The sequence below is a fragment of the Drosophila bipectinata genome, unplaced genomic scaffold, assembly GCF_030179905.1.
Source record: "Drosophila bipectinata strain 14024-0381.07 unplaced genomic scaffold, DbipHiC1v2 scaffold_31, whole genome shotgun sequence".
In the NCBI taxonomy this organism is placed as follows: domain Eukaryota; kingdom Metazoa; phylum Arthropoda; class Insecta; order Diptera; family Drosophilidae; genus Drosophila; species Drosophila bipectinata.
Window position 1 is genome coordinate 10,001 of NW_027222957.1, and position 18,161 is coordinate 28,161.

The 18,161-nt window shown below is 30.9% G+C and overlaps 1 non-coding gene across 1 annotated transcript in view; it reads left to right on the top strand.

Annotated features, from left to right (window-relative positions):
* LOC138927556 (large subunit ribosomal RNA) overlaps positions 1-3,753 on the top strand; it is a 3,950-nt gene extending 197 nt beyond the window's left edge. Inside the window, exon 1 of the ribosomal RNA XR_011444013.1 lies at positions 1-3,753. This exon is cut by the window's left edge and continues 197 nt beyond it. This is a non-coding gene — a ribosomal RNA (large subunit ribosomal RNA).
* The last annotated feature ends 14,408 nt before the right edge of the window (positions 3,754-18,161 follow it).

Below are 18,161 nucleotides of genomic sequence, written 5' to 3' on the forward strand. Positions count from 1 at the left end.
TCCTTCTTAAATGAGGCCATTTACCCATAGAGGGTGCCAGGCCCGTATAACGTTAATGATTACTAGATGATGTTTCCAAAGAGTCGTGTTGCTTGATAGTGCAGCACTAAGTGGGTGGTAAACTCCATCTAAAACTAAATATAACCATGAGACCGATAGTAAACAAGTACCGTGAGGGAAAGTTGAAAAGAACTCTGAATAGAGAGTTAAATAGTACGTGAAACTGCTTAGAGGTTAAGCCCGATGAACCTGAATATCCATTATGGAAAATTCATCATTAAAGTTATAATATTTAAATAATATTATAGAAATAGTGTGCATTTTTTCCATATAAGGACATTGTAATCTATTAACATATATAATTTATCATAAAATATGACTTATAGTTTATTCAAATTATTATGCTTGCATTTTAACATAGGATAAATGTCATTAATTTGATAAAGTGTTGATAGATTAATAAGAATACAGTGCGTTAATTTTTCGGAATTATATAATGGCATAATTATCATTGATTTTTGTGTTTATTATATGCACTTGTATGATTAACAATGCGAAAGATTCAGGATACCTTCGGGACCCGTCTTGAAACACGGACCAAGGAGTCTAACATATGTGCAAGTTATTGGGATATAAACCTAATAGCGTAATTAACTTGACTATTAATGGGATTAGTTTTTTAACTATTTTATAGTTAATTAACACAATCCCGGGGCGTTCTATATAGTTATGTATAATAATATTTATATTATTTATGCCTCTAACTGGAACGTACCTTGAGCAGATATGCTGTGACCCGAAAGATGGTGAACTATACTTGATCAGGTTGAAGTCAGGGGAAACCCTGATGGAAGACCGAAACAGTTCTGACGTGCAAATCGATTGTCAGAATTGAGTATAGGGGCGAAAGACCAATCGAACCATCTAGTAGCTGGTTCCTTCCGAAGTTTCCCTCAGGATAGCTGGTGCATTTTAATGTTATATAAAATAATCTTATCTGGTAAAGCGAATGATTAGAGGCCTTAGGGTCGAAACGATCTTAACCTATTCTCAAACTTTAAATGGGTAAGAACCTTAACTTTCTTGATATGAAGTTTAAGGTTATGATATAATGTGCCCAGTGGGCCACTTTTGGTAAGCAGAACTGGCGCTGTGGGATGAACCAAACGTAATGTTACGGTGCCCAAATTAACAACTCATGCAGAAACCATGAAAGGCGTTGGTTGCTTAAAACAGCAGGACGGTGATCATGGAAGTCGAAATCCGCTAAGGAGTGTGTAACAACTCACCTGCCGAAGCAACTAGCCCTTAAAATGGATGGCGCTTAAGTTGTATACCTATACATTACCGCTAAAGTAGATGATTTATATTACTTGTAATATAAATTTTGAAACTTTAGTGAGTAGGAAGGTACAATGGTATGCGTAGAAGTGTTTGGCGTAAGCCTGCATGGAGCTGCTATTGGTACAGATCTTGGTGGTAGTAGCAAATAATCGAATGAGACCTTGGAGGACTGAAGTGGAGAAGGGTTTCGTGTGAACAGTGGTTGATCACGAGTTAGTCGGTCCTAAGTTCAAGGCGAAAGCCGAAAATTTTCAAGTAAAAATAAATATTACAATTATTGTGAAAATTATATACTTGAATAATTTTGAACGAAAGGGAATACGGTTCCAATTCCGTAACCTGTTGAGTATCCGTTTGTTATTAAATATGGGCCTCGTGCTCATCCTGGCAACAGGAACGACCATAAAGAAGCCGTCGAGAGATATCGGAAGAGTTTTCTTTTCTGTTTTATAGTCGTACTACCATGGAAGTCTTTCGCAGAGAGATATGGTAGATGGGCTAGAAGAGCATGACATATACTGTTGTGTCGATATTTTCTCCTCGGACCTTGAAAATTTATGGTGGGGATACGCAAACTTCTCAACAGGCCGTACCAATATCCGCAGCTGGTCTCCAAGGTGAAGAGTCTCTAGTCGATAGAATAATGTAGGTAAGGGAAGTCGGCAAATTAGATCCGTAACTTCGGGATAAGGATTGGCTCTGAAGATTGAGATAGTCGGGCTTGATTGGGAAACAATAATATGGTTTATGTGCTCGTTCTGGGTAAATAGAGTTATAATCATTTATGGTTGTAACTTGTTCCCCGGATAGTTTAGTTACGTATCCAATTGTGGAACTTTCTTGCTAAAATTTTTAAGAATACTAGTTGGGTCAAACCAATTAGTTCTTATTAATTATAACGATTATCAATTAACAATCAATTCAGAACTGGCACGGACTTGGGGAATCCGACTGTCTAATTAAAACAAAGCATTGTGATGGCCCTAGCGGGTGTTGACACAATGTGATTTCTGCCCAGTGCTCTGAATGTCAAAGTGAAGAAATTCAAGTAAGCGCGGGTCAACGGCGGGAGTAACTATGACTCTCTTAAGGTAGCCAAATGCCTCGTCATCTAATTAGTGACGCGCATGAATGGATTAACGAGATTCCTTCTGTCCCTATCTACTATCTAGCGAAACCACAGCCAAGGGAACGGGCTTGGAATAATTAGCGGGGAAAGAAGACCCTTTTGAGCTTGACTCTAATCTGGCAGTGTAAGGAGACATAAGAGGTGTAGAATAAGTGGGAGATATTAGACTTCGGTTTGGTATCGACAATGAAATACCACTACTCTTATTGTTTCCTTACTTACTTGATTAAATGGAACGTGTATCATTTCCTAGCCATTATACGGATATATTTATTATATCTTATGGTATTGGGTTTTGATGCAAGCTTCTTGATCAAAGTATCACGAGTTTGTTATATAATCGCAAACAAATTCTTTAATGAGAGATGCATTCATGTATTATCGATTTGAAAATTTGGTATAACTCCAATTACTCAGGTATGATCCAATTCAAGGACATTGCCAGGTAGGGAGTTTGACTGGGGCGGTACATCTCTCAAATAATAACGGAGGTGTCCCAAGGCCAGCTCAGTGCGGACAGAAACCACACATAGAGCAAAAGGGCAAATGCTGACTTGATCTCGGTGTTCAGTACACACAGGGACAGCAAAAGCTCGGCCTATCGATCCTTTTGGTTTAAAGAGTTTTTAACAAGAGGTGTCAGAAAAGTTACCATAGGGATAACTGGCTTGTGGCGGCCAAGCGTTCATAGCGACGTCGCTTTTTGATCCTTCGATGTCGGCTCTTCCTATCATTGTGAAGCAAAATTCACCAAGCGTTGGATTGTTCACCCATGCAAGGGAACGTGAGCTGGGTTTAGACCGTCGTGAGACAGGTTAGTTTTACCCTACTAATGACAAAACGTTGTTGCGACAGCATTCCTGCGTAGTACGAGAGGAACCGCAGGTACGGACCAATGGCACAATACTTGTTCGAGCGAACAGTGGTATGACGCTACGTCCGTTGGATTATGCCTGAACGCCTCTAAGGTCGTATCCGTGCTGGACTGCAATGATAAATAAGGGGCAATTTGCATTGTATGGCTTCTAAACCATTTAAAGTTTATTATTTATATTTTAAACGACAATGGATGTGATGCCAATGTAATTTGTAACATAGTAAATTGGGAGGATCTTTGATCACCTGATGCCATGCTAGTTACATATGAAAACATTATTTAATACAATGACAAAGCCTAGAATCAATTGTAAACGACTTTTGTAACGGGCAAGGTGTTGTAAGTGGTTGAGCAGCTGCCATACTGCGATCCACTGAAGCTTATCCTTTGCTTGATGATTCGAAATATAAAAAAAATGTAAATATGCATGTGTAAATATGTATATTTAGTATAAAAAATCTTTATATGCTATATCTAAGAAAGCATATAAGGATTTATCACGGGTTGTCCACGTTTCCCTACTAATTGTGGCCTACTAACTGTTTCGTCATCTTATTAGTGACGTGAAAAATGAAAATAATATTTTTCATTTATATTGTTATAAGTCTTAAACCTTAAGACGGCGGGAGTTGAATTACTTTCGTTTAGGTAGCCAAATGCCTCGTCATCTTATTAGTGACGTGAAAAATGAAAATAATATTTTTCATTTATATTGTTATAAGTCTTAAACCTTATAACGGCGGAAGATGAATTACTTTCTTTTAGGTAGCCAAATGCCTCGTCATCTTATTAGTGACGTGAAAAATGAAAATAATATTTTTCATTTATATTGTTATAAGTCTTAAACTTTAAGACGGCGGGAGTTGAATTACTTTCGCATAGGTAGCCAAATGCCTCGTCATCTTATTAGTGACGCGCATGATTCAATTCAAGAGATTCCTTCTGTCCCTATTTAAAACCTCACGGATATTAAAAATATTAAACATATATTGTTATAAGTCTTAAACCTTAAGACGGCGGGAGTTGAATTACTTTCGCATAGGTAGCCAAATGCCTCGTCATCTTATTAGTGACGCGCATGATTCAATTCAAGAGATTCCTTCTGTCCCTATTTAAAACCTCACGGATATTAAAAATATTAAACATATATTGTTATAAGTCTTAAACCTTAAGACGGCGGGAGTTGAATTACTTTCGCATAGGTAGCCAAATGCCTCGTCATCTTATTAGTGACGTGAAAAATGAAAATAATATTTTTCATTTATATTGTTATAAGTCTTAAACTTTAAGACGGCGGGAGTTGAATTACTTTCGCATAGGTAGCCAAATGCCTCGTCATCTTATTAGTGACGTGAAAAATGAAAATAATATTTTTCATTTATATTGTTATAAGTCTTAAACCTTATAACGGCGGAAGATGAATTACTTTCGTTTAGGTAGCCAAATGCCTCGTCATCTTAATAGTGACGTGAAAAATGAAAATAATATTTTTCATTTATATTGTTATAAGTCTTAAACTTTAAGACGGCGGGAGTTGAATTACTTTCGCATAGGTAGCCAAATGCCTCGTCATCTTATTAGTGACGTGAAAAATGAAAATAATATTTTTCATTTATATTGTTATAAGTCTTAAACCTTATAACGGCGGAAGATGAATTACTTTCGTTTAGGTAGCCAAATGCCTCGTCATCTTATTAGTGACGTGAAAAATGAAAATAATATTTTTCATTTATATTGTTATAAGTCTTAAACTTTAAGACGGCGGGAGTTGAATTACTTTCGCATAGGTAGCCAAATGCCTTGTCATCTTATTAGTGACGCGCATGATTCAATTCAAGAGATTCCTTCTGTCCCTATTTAAAACCTCACGGATATTAAAAATATTAAACATATATTGTTATAAGTCTTAAACCTTAAGACGGCGGGAGTTGAATTACTTTCGCATAGGTAGCCAAATGCCTCGTCATCTTATTAGTGACGCGCATGATTCAATTCAAGAGATTCCTTCTGTCCCTATTTAAAACCTCACGGATATTAAAAATATTAAACATATATTGTTATAAGTCTTAAACCTTAAGACGGCGGGAGTTGAATTACTTTCGCATAGGTAGCCAAATGCCTCGTCATCTTATTAGTGACGCGCATGATTCAATTCAAGAGATTCCTTCTGTCCCTATTTAAAACCTCACGGATATTAAAAATATTAAACATATATTGTTATAAGTCTTAAACCTTAAGACGGCGGGAGTTGAATTACTTTCGCATAGGTAGCCAAATGCCTTGTCATCTTATTAGTGACGCGCATGATTCAATTCAAGAGATTCCTTCTGTCCCTATTTAAAACCTCACGGATATTAAAAATATTAAACATATATTGTTATAAGTCTTAAACCTTAAGACGGCGGGAGTTGAATTACTTTCGCATAGGTAGCCAAATGCCTCGTCATCTTATTAGTGACGCGCATGATTCAATTCAAGAGATTCCTTCTGTCCCTATTTAAAACCTCACGGATATTAAAAATATTAAACATATATTGTTATAAGTCTTAAACCTTAAGACGGCGGGAGTTGAATTACTTTCGCATAGGTAGCCAAATGCCTCGTCATCTTATTAGTGACGCGCATGATTCAATTCAAGAGATTCCTTCTGTCCCTATTTAAAACCTCACGGATATTAAAAATATTAAACATATATTGTTATAAGTCTTAAACCTTAAGACGGCGGGAGTTGAATTACTTTCGCATAGGTAGCCAAATGCCTCGTCATCTTATTAGTGACGCGCATGATTCAATTCAAGAGATTCCTTCTGTCCCTATTTAAAACCTCACGGATATTAAAAATATTAAACATATATTGTTATAAGTCTTAAACCTTAAGACGGCGGGAGTTGAATTACTTTCGCATAGGTAGCCAAATGCCTCGTCATCTTATTAGTGACGCGCATGATTCAATTCAAGAGATTCCTTCTGTCCCTATTTAAAAACTCACGAATATTAAAAATATTAAAAATATTTTCATATGGATATGCAATCGTATGGATATCCAAATATGTGTGGGAAAGTCGTACTTCCTATACGATAAATGACCGGATTGACGAAACCGTGTTCAAAAAGGTATATAGGGTAGGTGGTGTTCGGCCTACCAATATAATATTAAAATAATATTATATTAAACAGAAGATCGCCAGTATTAATATATAAGCATATGGTTATGAATACATATGCATATAACATATATGAAAATATATGAATATATAAAAAAAAATATATATGAATATGAAAATATTTATATGTATATGGAATATATGGTAGGTGATGATGTTAGCCTACCATATAATATATAATATAATAATTTAATTATATTATATTAAATATGGAAATATTAAAAATATATTAAAAATATTAAAAATATTTTCATATGGATATGCAATCGTATGGATATCCAAATATGTGTGGGAAAGTCATACTTCCCATACAATAAATGACCGGATTGACGAAACCGTGTTCAAAAAGGTATATAGGGTAGGTGGTGTTCAGCCTGCCAATATAATATTAAAATAATATTATATTAAACAGAAGACCGCCAGTATTAATATATGAGCATATGGTTATGAATACATATGCATATAACATATATGAAAATATATGAATATAAAAAAATATATATGGATATGAAAATATTTATATGTATATGAAATATATGGTAGGTGATGAGGATAGCCTACCATATAATATATAATATAATAATTTAATTATATTATATTAAATATGGAAATATTAAAAATATATTAAAAATATTAAAAATATTTTCATATGGATATGCAATCGTATGGATATCCAAATATGTGTGGGAAAGTCATACTTCCCATACAATAAATGACCGGATTGACGAAACCGTGTTCAAAAAGGTATATAGGGTAGGTGGTGTTCGGCCTACCAATATAATATTAAAATAATATTATATTAAACAGAAGACCGCCAGTATTAATATATGAGCATATGGTTATGAATACATATGCATATAACATATATGAAAATATATGAATATAAAAAAATATATATGGATATGAAAATATTTATATGTATATGAAATATATGGTAGGTGATGGTGATAGCCTACCATATAATATATAATATAATAATTTAATTATATTATATTAAATATGGAAATATTAAAAATATATTAAAAATATTAAAAATATTTTCATATGGATATGCAATCGTATGGATATCCAAATATGTGTGGGAAAGTCATACTTCCCATACAATAAATGACCGGATTGACGAAACCGTGTTCAAAAAGGTATATAGGGTAGGTGGTGTTCGGCCTACCAATATAATATTAAAATAATATTATATTAAACAGAAGACCGCCAGTATTAATATATAAGCATATGGTTATGAATACATATGCATATAACATATATGAAAATATATGAATATAAAAAAATATATATGGATATGAAAATATTTATATGTATATGAAATATATGGTAGGTGATGGTGATAGCCTACCATATAATATATAATATAATAATTTAATTATATTATATTAAATATGGAAATATTAAAAATATATTAAAAATATTAAAAATATTTTCATATGGATATGCAATCGTATGGATATCCAAATATGTGTGGGAAAGTCATACTTCCCATACAATAAATGACCGGATTGACGAAACCGTGTTCAAAAAGGTATATAGGGTAGGTGGTGTTCAGCCTGCCAATATAATATTAAAATAATATTATATTAAACAGAAGATCGCCAGTATTAATATATAAGCATATGGTTATGAATACATATGCATATAACATATATGAAAATATATGAATATATAAAAAAAAATATATATGAATATGAAAATATTTATATGTATATGGAATATATGGTAGGTGATGATGTTAGCCTACCATATAATATATAATATAATAATTTAATTATATTATATTAAATATGGAAATATTAAAAATATATTAAAAATATTAAAAATATTTTCATATGGATATGCAATCGTATGGATATCCAAATATGTGTGGGAAAGTCATACTTCCCATACAATAAATGACCGGATTGACGAAACCGTGTTCAAAAAGGTATATAGGGTAGGTGGTGTTCAGCCTGCCAATATAATATTAAAATAATATTATATTAAACAGAAGATCGCCAGTATTAATATATAAGCATATGGTTATGAATACATATGCATATAACATATATGAAAATATATGAATATATAAAAAAAAATATATATGAATATGAAAATATTTATATGTATATGGAATATATGGTAGGTGATGATGTTAGCCTACCATATAATATATAATATAATAATTTAATTATATTATATTAAATATGGAAATATTAAAAATATATTAAAAATATTAAAAATATTTTCATATGGATATGCAATCGTATGGATATCCAAATATGTGTGGGAAAGTCATACTTCCCATACAATAAATGACCGGATTGACGAAACCGTGTTCAAAAAGGTATATAGGGTAGGTGGTGTTCAGCCTGCCAATATAATATTAAAATAATATTATATTAAACAGAAGACCGCCAGTATTAATATATGAGCATATGGTTATGAATACATATGCATATAACATATATGAAAATATATGAATATAAAAAAATATATATGGATATGAAAATATTTATATGTATATGAAATATATGGTAGGTGATGAGGATAGCCTACCATATAATATATAATATAATAATTTAATTATATTATATTAAATATGGAAATATTAAAAATATATTAAAAATATTAAAAATATTTTCATATGGATATGCAATCGTATGGATATCCAAATATGTGTGGGAAAGTCATACTTCCCATACAATAAATGACCGGATTGACGAAACCGTGTTCAAAAAGGTATATAGGGTAGGTGGTGTTCGGCCTACCAATATAATATTAAAATAATATTATATTAAACAGAAGACCGCCAGTATTAATATATGAGCATATGGTTATGAATACATATGCATATAACATATATGAAAATATATGAATATAAAAAAATATATATGGATATGAAAATATTTATATGTATATGAAATATATGGTAGGTGATGGTGATAGCCTACCATATAATATATAATATAATAATTTAATTATATTATATTAAATATGGAAATATTAAAAATATATTAAAAATATTAAAAATATTTTCATATGGATATGCAATCGTATGGATATCCAAATATGTGTGGGAAAGTCATACTTCCCATACAATAAATGACCGGATTGACGAAACCGTGTTCAAAAAGGTATATAGGGTAGGTGGTGTTCGGCCTACCAATATAATATTAAAATAATATTATATTAAACAGAAGACCGCCAGTATTAATATATAAGCATATGGTTATGAATACATATGCATATAACATATATGAAAATATATGAATATAAAAAAATATATATGGATATGAAAATATTTATATGTATATGAAATATATGGTAGGTGATGGTGATAGCCTACCATATAATATATAATATAATAATTTAATTATATTATATTAAATATGGAAATATTAAAAATATATTAAAAATATTAAAAATATTTTCATATGGATATGCAATCGTATGGATATCCAAATATGTGTGGGAAAGTCATACTTCCCATACAATAAATGACCGGATTGACGAAACCGTGTTCAAAAAGGTATATAGGGTAGGTGGTGTTCAGCCTGCCAATATAATATTAAAATAATATTATATTAAACAGAAGACCGCCAGTATTAATATATGAGCATATGGTTATGAATACATATGCATATAACATATATGAAAATATATGAATATAAAAAAATATATATGGATATGAAAATATTTATATGTATATGAAATATATGGTAGGTGATGGGGATAGCCTACCATATAATATATAATATAATAATATTTATTATATTATAATAAATATGGAAATATTAAATTATTTTCATATGGATATGGATATGGATATGGATATGGATATACATATTCATATGGATATACTAAAATATACTGAAATATACCGATGAGTATATTTAGGTGAGGGTAAAAAGGCAAATAAATACCCAGCTTGACGAAAGTGTGTTCAAAAAGGTATATAGGGTAGGTGGTGTCGTCCTACCAATATAGTATATTATTTATATTATATGAATATACTAAAATACCGATGAGTATTTTTAGGTGAGGGAAAGAAGGCAAATAAATACCCAGCTTGACGAAAGTGTGGTCAAAAAGGTATATATGGTAGGTGGTGTAAGCCTATCTATATAATATAACATACTATATTATATATTATATATACACTATATTGTATACTTAGATAATATCGTTGAAGCGTCTACGTCTTATTATAAATTATAATTTGACAAGTTTCCAATTATTATCGTTAATTTCTGGTTCTAGGCAAATAAAAATTTCTTTTTATTATATCCTAGTAAGTATATGGAATTAAATTTAATTTCATATACGTATATGATAATAGTAGTAATATTATTATTATTATTATTGTATAAATAAATATGAATAAACTATATATATGAAAATATATAAATATATGAAAATTAAAAAGTGCTTAGTTTTATATCATATAAAACTAGACTTTTATATACAAAGAAAATAAATTTTAAATTTATTATCAAAATACATATGCGATAATTTTATTATAAAATTAAGCAAATATATATATGTGAATATATACAAATTGTTGTATGTGAAAATATAAAGATATTTTAGAATTAAATATATGCATAATATTGTATTTTATTAAAAAAAATATTAAAGAAGGCTTATATAAATAAAAAGACCGCCCGCTCATATAAATACCCTAACACAAACGAGGGTTTAAGAAAAAGCCATGAAAAAAATATACCCTGAGGTGTATGCGTTGGGCACCCGAGGGATATATTATAAATATATATATATATATATATATTTTAATAAATGAACGAATATTGAATGCCATATAATAATTGGCCAAATTCGTTAATATTTTAATTTATACAAATATTTGCAATATTTATTTTCTATATATCAATATGAAAATGAAATATATCAAAGATATAAACATTATTCTGGTTGATCCTGCCAGTAGTTATATGCTTGTCTCAAAGATTAAGCCATGCATGTCTAAGTACACACGCATTAAAAGTGAAACCGCAAAAGGCTCATTATATCAGTTATGGTTCCTTAGATCGTTAACAGTTACTTGGATAACTGTGGTAATTCTAGAGCTAATACATGCAATTAAAACATGAACCTTATGGGACATGTGCTTTTATTAGGCTAAAACCAAGCGATCGCAAGATCGTTATATTGGTTGAACTCTAGATAACATGCAGATCGTATGGTCTTGTACCGACGACAGATCTTTCAAATGTCTGCCCTATCAACTTTTGATGGTAGTATCTAGGACTACCATGGTTGCAACGGGTAACGGGGAATCAGGGTTCGATTCCGGAGAGGGAGCCTGAGAAACGGCTACCACATCAGTAGGGAGTAAATAGGCAATCGGCTGATTTCTTGCGTCATATCCGTGTATGCATGTATATGTTGGTGGGAACGTAAATCCACAATCCAATATACACTCACATATATATATAATCCTAAATAAAAAATACATATTGACCTTTCATCCGACCCTGACATAAATATGTCTCCTGCAAGAAAGTGATAAAAAGGGATCGCAGCAGGTCAATTGGTTCCTTTTTTTTTTCTTGACCCTTCAGGGTGGATTTTCACTTTTCTACGAAAAGGTTTTCTTGTGATATACTTACTCCTTGTAAAATTCTGTATTATATTTTATATTATAAAATTAAATTTCTGTACATAAGTCCGAGTTAATTTAAAATTAATTAAAAAAGAATTGGAGTAAAAAATCCTTTTAAATGATATGCAACACCATAATAAAATTTTGGATATTTTTTTTTTAAATAATTATTTGTTCTTCATCATTAATTTTAAATTAATTACAAAATAATTATAATAAAATACATTTTTAAATGAACTGCAGCACCATGAATATAATTTTTGTAAATAAGCATTTTATTTTTTGTTAATCAATTTTATTTATTTTTTCACGATCCTGAATCTTATTTATTTTTTCACGATCCTGAATCTTAGACAGGTATCTTAAGTGGACAGTTGAATTTGTAGGGAATTAGGCAAACGGCGTATAAGCACCAGAAAAATTTTAGTAGTATGTAATTAGGCAAACGGCGTACGACGTAAATTTAGTGGCGCCATCTATGGGTCAAGTTTGTGTAAAATTGGGCAGCGCCATCTACCGTAATATTTTATACGCCCTCTATTGGCATAAAAGCAAACGATCATGCCAAAAATTATACTTGCCAGGATCATCGCCGTCTATGTTTTCTATATTTTCTGATATCTTGTCTATGTTTTCTATATTTTCTGATATCTTGCATTGGGTCCCATTAAGGGAAATATGCATGTAAAGAAAAGATCATGTAAAAATGAAACTTGCTAGGATCATCGTTTGCCTAATTACATACTACTAAAATTTTTCTGGTGCTTATACGCCGTTTGCCTAATTCCCTACAAATTCAACTGTCCACTTAAGATACCTGTCTAAGATTCAGGATCGTGAAAAAATAAATAAGATTCAGGATCGTGAAAAAATAAATAAAATTGATTAACAAAAAATAAAATGCTTATTTACAAAAATTATATTCATGGTGCTGCAGTTCATTTAAAAATGTATTTTATTATAATTATTTTGTAATTAATTTAAAATTAATGATGAAGAACAAATAATTATTTAAAAAAAAAATATCCAAAATTTTATTATGGTGTTGCATATCATTTAAAAGGATTTTTTACTCCAATTCTTTTTTAATTAATTTTAAATTAACTCGGACTTATGTACAGAAATTTAATTTTATAATATAAAATATAATACAGAATTTTACAAGGAGTAAGTATATCACAAGAAAACCTTTTCGTAGAAAAGTGAAAATCCACCCTGAAGGGTCAAGAAAAAAAAAAGGAACCAATTGACCTGCTGCGATCCCTTTTTATCACTTTCTTGCAGGAGACATATTTATGTCAGGGTCGGATGAAAGGTCAATATGTATTTTTTATTTAGGATTATATATATATGTGAGTGTATATTGGATTGTGGATTTACGTTCCCACCAACATATACATGCATACACGGATATGACGCAAGAAATCAGCCGATTGCCTATTTACTCCCTACTGTAGGCTCTAGGCTCTAAGCGTTATCTTTTCTTTCGAGTCTTCTGATTGGTTTTCCCGATTCATTAACCGGAAAAATGTGGGGAAAATTGGGGTGGTTTTCATGCGTTAACTCATGTACATGTATTGATGATACCAATACATTCAAACACAAGTACCTGTTTTCCGTTTTCGAGGATCAATAGGTTTTGAGGTTTATGCTAAGAATCAAATTTTTAGTATAAATCTTGCCTTGCCGGTTAAAGCAATTTTTACGCTTTTTCTTTTTACAAAAAAATAAAAACAAAAACCTAAATCATAAAAATGGAGTCGAAAGTTGCGTGTGACTTGTGCTCTAAAGTTATTAGTGTGAATGAGTTTATAACTCATTATGATCGATGTGAAGGACCTCGAAATGCCTTCTCGGAGATGAAGAAGAAATCTCAGGCCAACGGTTTGGCGAAAGCTTTGTATCGTTCGCGAACAACGGTGACCAAAAAGCAGGAGGAAAATCAACAACCAAAAATTCAAGGAATCAGGAACCAAGGAACTACATCAAAACATAGTATTTTCAACGTATCATCAGCGGTCAAACGGAAGGCTGGTGTGTCCAAGGAAACTAGCCCTCAAGAGGGGCAACCCATGGATATTGAAGAACAGCCATCAACATCAAAAAGGGCTAGACTAGACCGCATAATTGCTGAGAAGAATATTTGTCCCGATTGTAAGCAAAATTGTGCTTTCGTTGAGGAAAGAATTCATTTACATTCTCCAAATCATAGAGCAGCATTAAGGAAACTTGTGTGGCAAAATGCTAACATTTTTCCTATAACCCAAAGTGATACTTTTTACACAAAAAAGTATAAAGTATTCGGAGTGCGCGATCTAGATTTAAAAGAATTTTACATTGGATGTAAAAATAATCTTATAAACATTATAAAATATGCACTTAGCGAATTAAGAGCTATAAAAGTGCGTCTATCAGTTCATGGAAAATATGTAAAACCGACTGAAGAAACTGATAAGATGCAAGAGGAAACAAAACATTTCTCGACAAACTATAAAGCAATTTACGTCAGCTCATATAATGACGTCGAATACATTTTAAATGACGATAACGAAATGTTAATTGCAAAAGCCGATGAATTCCAGGAGAGGGATTCTGGATGGGCTATTAAGCATTTTACATTTTATGAAATACAAATATTAAAGCTAGAGCACCTTCCTGGATCAGGATATGTTGAAGCACCTAAGAGCATAAGAAAAAGAAATGCTCTCATAAATGTTAAAAATAATGACATTTATTGTTTTAAGTGGTGTATTTTGGCTCACATAGCATATATGAAACACATTCAAATAAATTTTGGTACATCAGCGCAAAAAAAATCAGCTCGCGAAAAACTGCCCAGAACTTCATTTTATGGGATTTTTGATATTAGCCAACCAATTATAACATATGAACAACAAATATTAAACTTTTCGGGAATAGAGTTTCCCATTACAAAGAATGGAATAAAGCTGTTCGAGAAAAATAACTCAAATTACAGCATAAATGTATATGAAATTTATGATGGTCGCATAGAAGGTCCTACAATTAGAACTAAAGAAGTAAAAATCCATCATATCGATATATTGGGAATAGAAAATCCTAAAAAAAATTGTTTGCATTATGCGTACATTACAAGCATAAAAACATTGTGTAAATCACAAGTGAACAACTCAAATTCGGAGAGATATTTTTGTAGAAATTGCCTACAATTTTATTGCAGCACTAACAAGACCCACAATCTAAAGGAGTGCGGTCAAGTGGCTTCACTATACCCACAACCAAACACTAAAACCAAATTTGAAAATTTTTCAAAAAAACTGGCACCACCCGTGGTAATTTATGCGGACATTGAGGCAGTTTTGGAACATTACCAAACAGCCTCAAATAATCCAAACGAATCCTATACCAAGCCTGTGCAGAAACATACAGCATGTGCTGTTTCGTTTTATGTTGCCCATAAATACAACCCTCAGCTGAATAAATTATGGACCTATGAAGGTAAATAAATTATTTTAAAATAAATGAAAAGTTTTAAAGTTAATAAATTTTTCCTTTTTACAAATTACAGGACATGACTGTATGAAGGTTTTTGTTAAAACTTTGGAAGAGGAGACAATGGCCTTATATAGCAAATACTGGAAGGGATCAAAAAAACCTATATATAACTTTGACATCTGCGATGAGGACTACCAGGAGCATGGGAACTGCTATGCGTGTGAAGAGGTCATCAGTACGGATGAACGCGTACAATATTTTAACCAGTTCACGGGTAAATACCAAGGTCCTATCCATAGAAGTTGTAAAGATAGTTTTAAGTTAAAAGCTTATTTCCCTGTAGTTTTTCATAATTTATCAAGATACGATATCCACCTCTTTATTAATGCCCTAGGGGGTAAATTGAAACCAATACCCTCTACTAAAGAGTTATATATTGCTCTAAATCAGACAATTTTTGAAAAGGGAAAGACTAATTATACTATAAAGTACATAGATTCCAATAGGTTTTTAAATTCTAGTTTAGAAAAATTAGCTTACAACATGGAAGATAAAGATTTTAAAATATTAAAATCAAAATTTAGTGGAGAGAAGTTTAGGCAAATGAGAAGAAAGGGAGTATTTCCCTATGATTATTTGGATAGTTTTGAAAAATTCAATGAAACCGAACTTCCTCCTAGGGAATATTTTTATAATTCGTTGAAAGACGAAGAGTGTAGTATTAGCGAATACAATTTCGCTAAAGAAATTTGGAGTTCGTTTCAGTGCAGAACTCTAAAAGACTATATGAAATTGTATTTGGAGAGTGACGTACTAATTTTAGCAGACGTTTTTGAAAACTTCCGTAATATATGCTCAAAAATTTATAAATTAGACCCTGTTAATTATGTTTCAGCCCCATCTATTTCATGGGATGCTATGCTGAAGTATACTAAAGTAGAATTAGATTTAATAAGTGACCCCAACATTTACAATTTTGTTAAAAGAGGTATACGGGGCGGTCTGACTCAATGTACTCAAAGAATTTCAAAAGCAAATAATGAGTACATGAGAAATTATGATAAAACAAAACAATTAGTTGTCGTATATTGACGCAAATAATTTATATGGTTGGGCTATGAGCCAAAAACTCCCATTTTCAAATTTTCAATTTTTAAGCGAAAATGAAACCAATTTATTTGATGTAGAAAATGCTGATTCCTCAGGAGACACAGGATATATTTTAGAAGTAGATTTAGAATATCCTGATGAAATTCATGACAAACATAACAGTCTACCATTTTGTCCTGAAAACAAGGTTCCCCCAGGAGGAAAACAACCAAAATTAATAGCTGATTTAAATTCTAAAGAGTTTTATATTATTCATTTAAAACAGCTTCAATTGTGTCTTAAACAGGGATTAAAATTAAAGAAAATTCATAGAATTTTATCTTTTAATCAGTCATACTGGTTAAAGCCCTATATAGATTTAAATACCCAACATAGAAAAATAGCAAAAAATGAATTTGAAAAAAATTTTATAAATTAATGAATAATGCCGTATACGGCAAAACCATGGAAAACGTAGAAAAGCGTCGAGAAATAACACTAGTAACTCGTTATGAATCGGCGCAAAACTCTCCAGGGTTTAGACAACTAGTTGCAAGGAATAATTTTCATAGTTTAGAAATTTTTGGAGAAAATTTAGCGGCAATTGAGACTACAAAGACTTCAATTTTGTATGATAAGCCTATTTATATTGGATTTACTGTTCTCGATTTGTCCAAATGGCTAATGTATGATTACTATTATAACTTTTTATTAGTAGAGTGTCCCTCAGCAAAAATAATATATATGGATACAGACTCTTTTATAGTTTCCTGTGAAGAGGATATATACAAAATAATAAAAAAAATTCTAGCCGTTTTGACACATCAAATTATGAGACAGGAAACCGATTCAACATTATTTAAGCTAACAACAAAGAATTGGGCTTATTCAAAGATGAAAATGCTGGAAAAATTATGACCTCTTTCGCGGGTCTAAAAGCTAAAGCATATTCATTTTTAGTAGAAAACAATGACGAATATATCGATACAAAGAAAGTTAAGGGTGTTTAAGCAATCAGTAATCAAAAAAACTGTGTCATTTAGATTATATTGAATGTATTAGACATATGAAAACGTACTATGGAGAACAAAGATGTATAAGAAGTAGGGGCCATCAGTTATATACTGATGTAGTTAATAAAGTAAGTCTTAGCCCTAGAGATGATAAAAGATGGGTATTAGCTTGTAATATTAATACTTTAGCATATGGTCATTATAAATTAAGATCTTTATTAAATACAAATGGATAATGTCAATAATATTGTACGTATTTTTAAAAATATTAAATAAGCGACAAAAAAAAAATAAATAAATAAAAATAAAAATAAAAAAAAAACAAAAAAATAAAATAAAAATAAATAATAATAATAAAAATTGAAAATGTATATAAATAATAATAATAATTAAAAATGTATATATGTATGTATAATTTGTATAAATAAATTCCAAATTGTAAAATTTTATTTTAATAAAT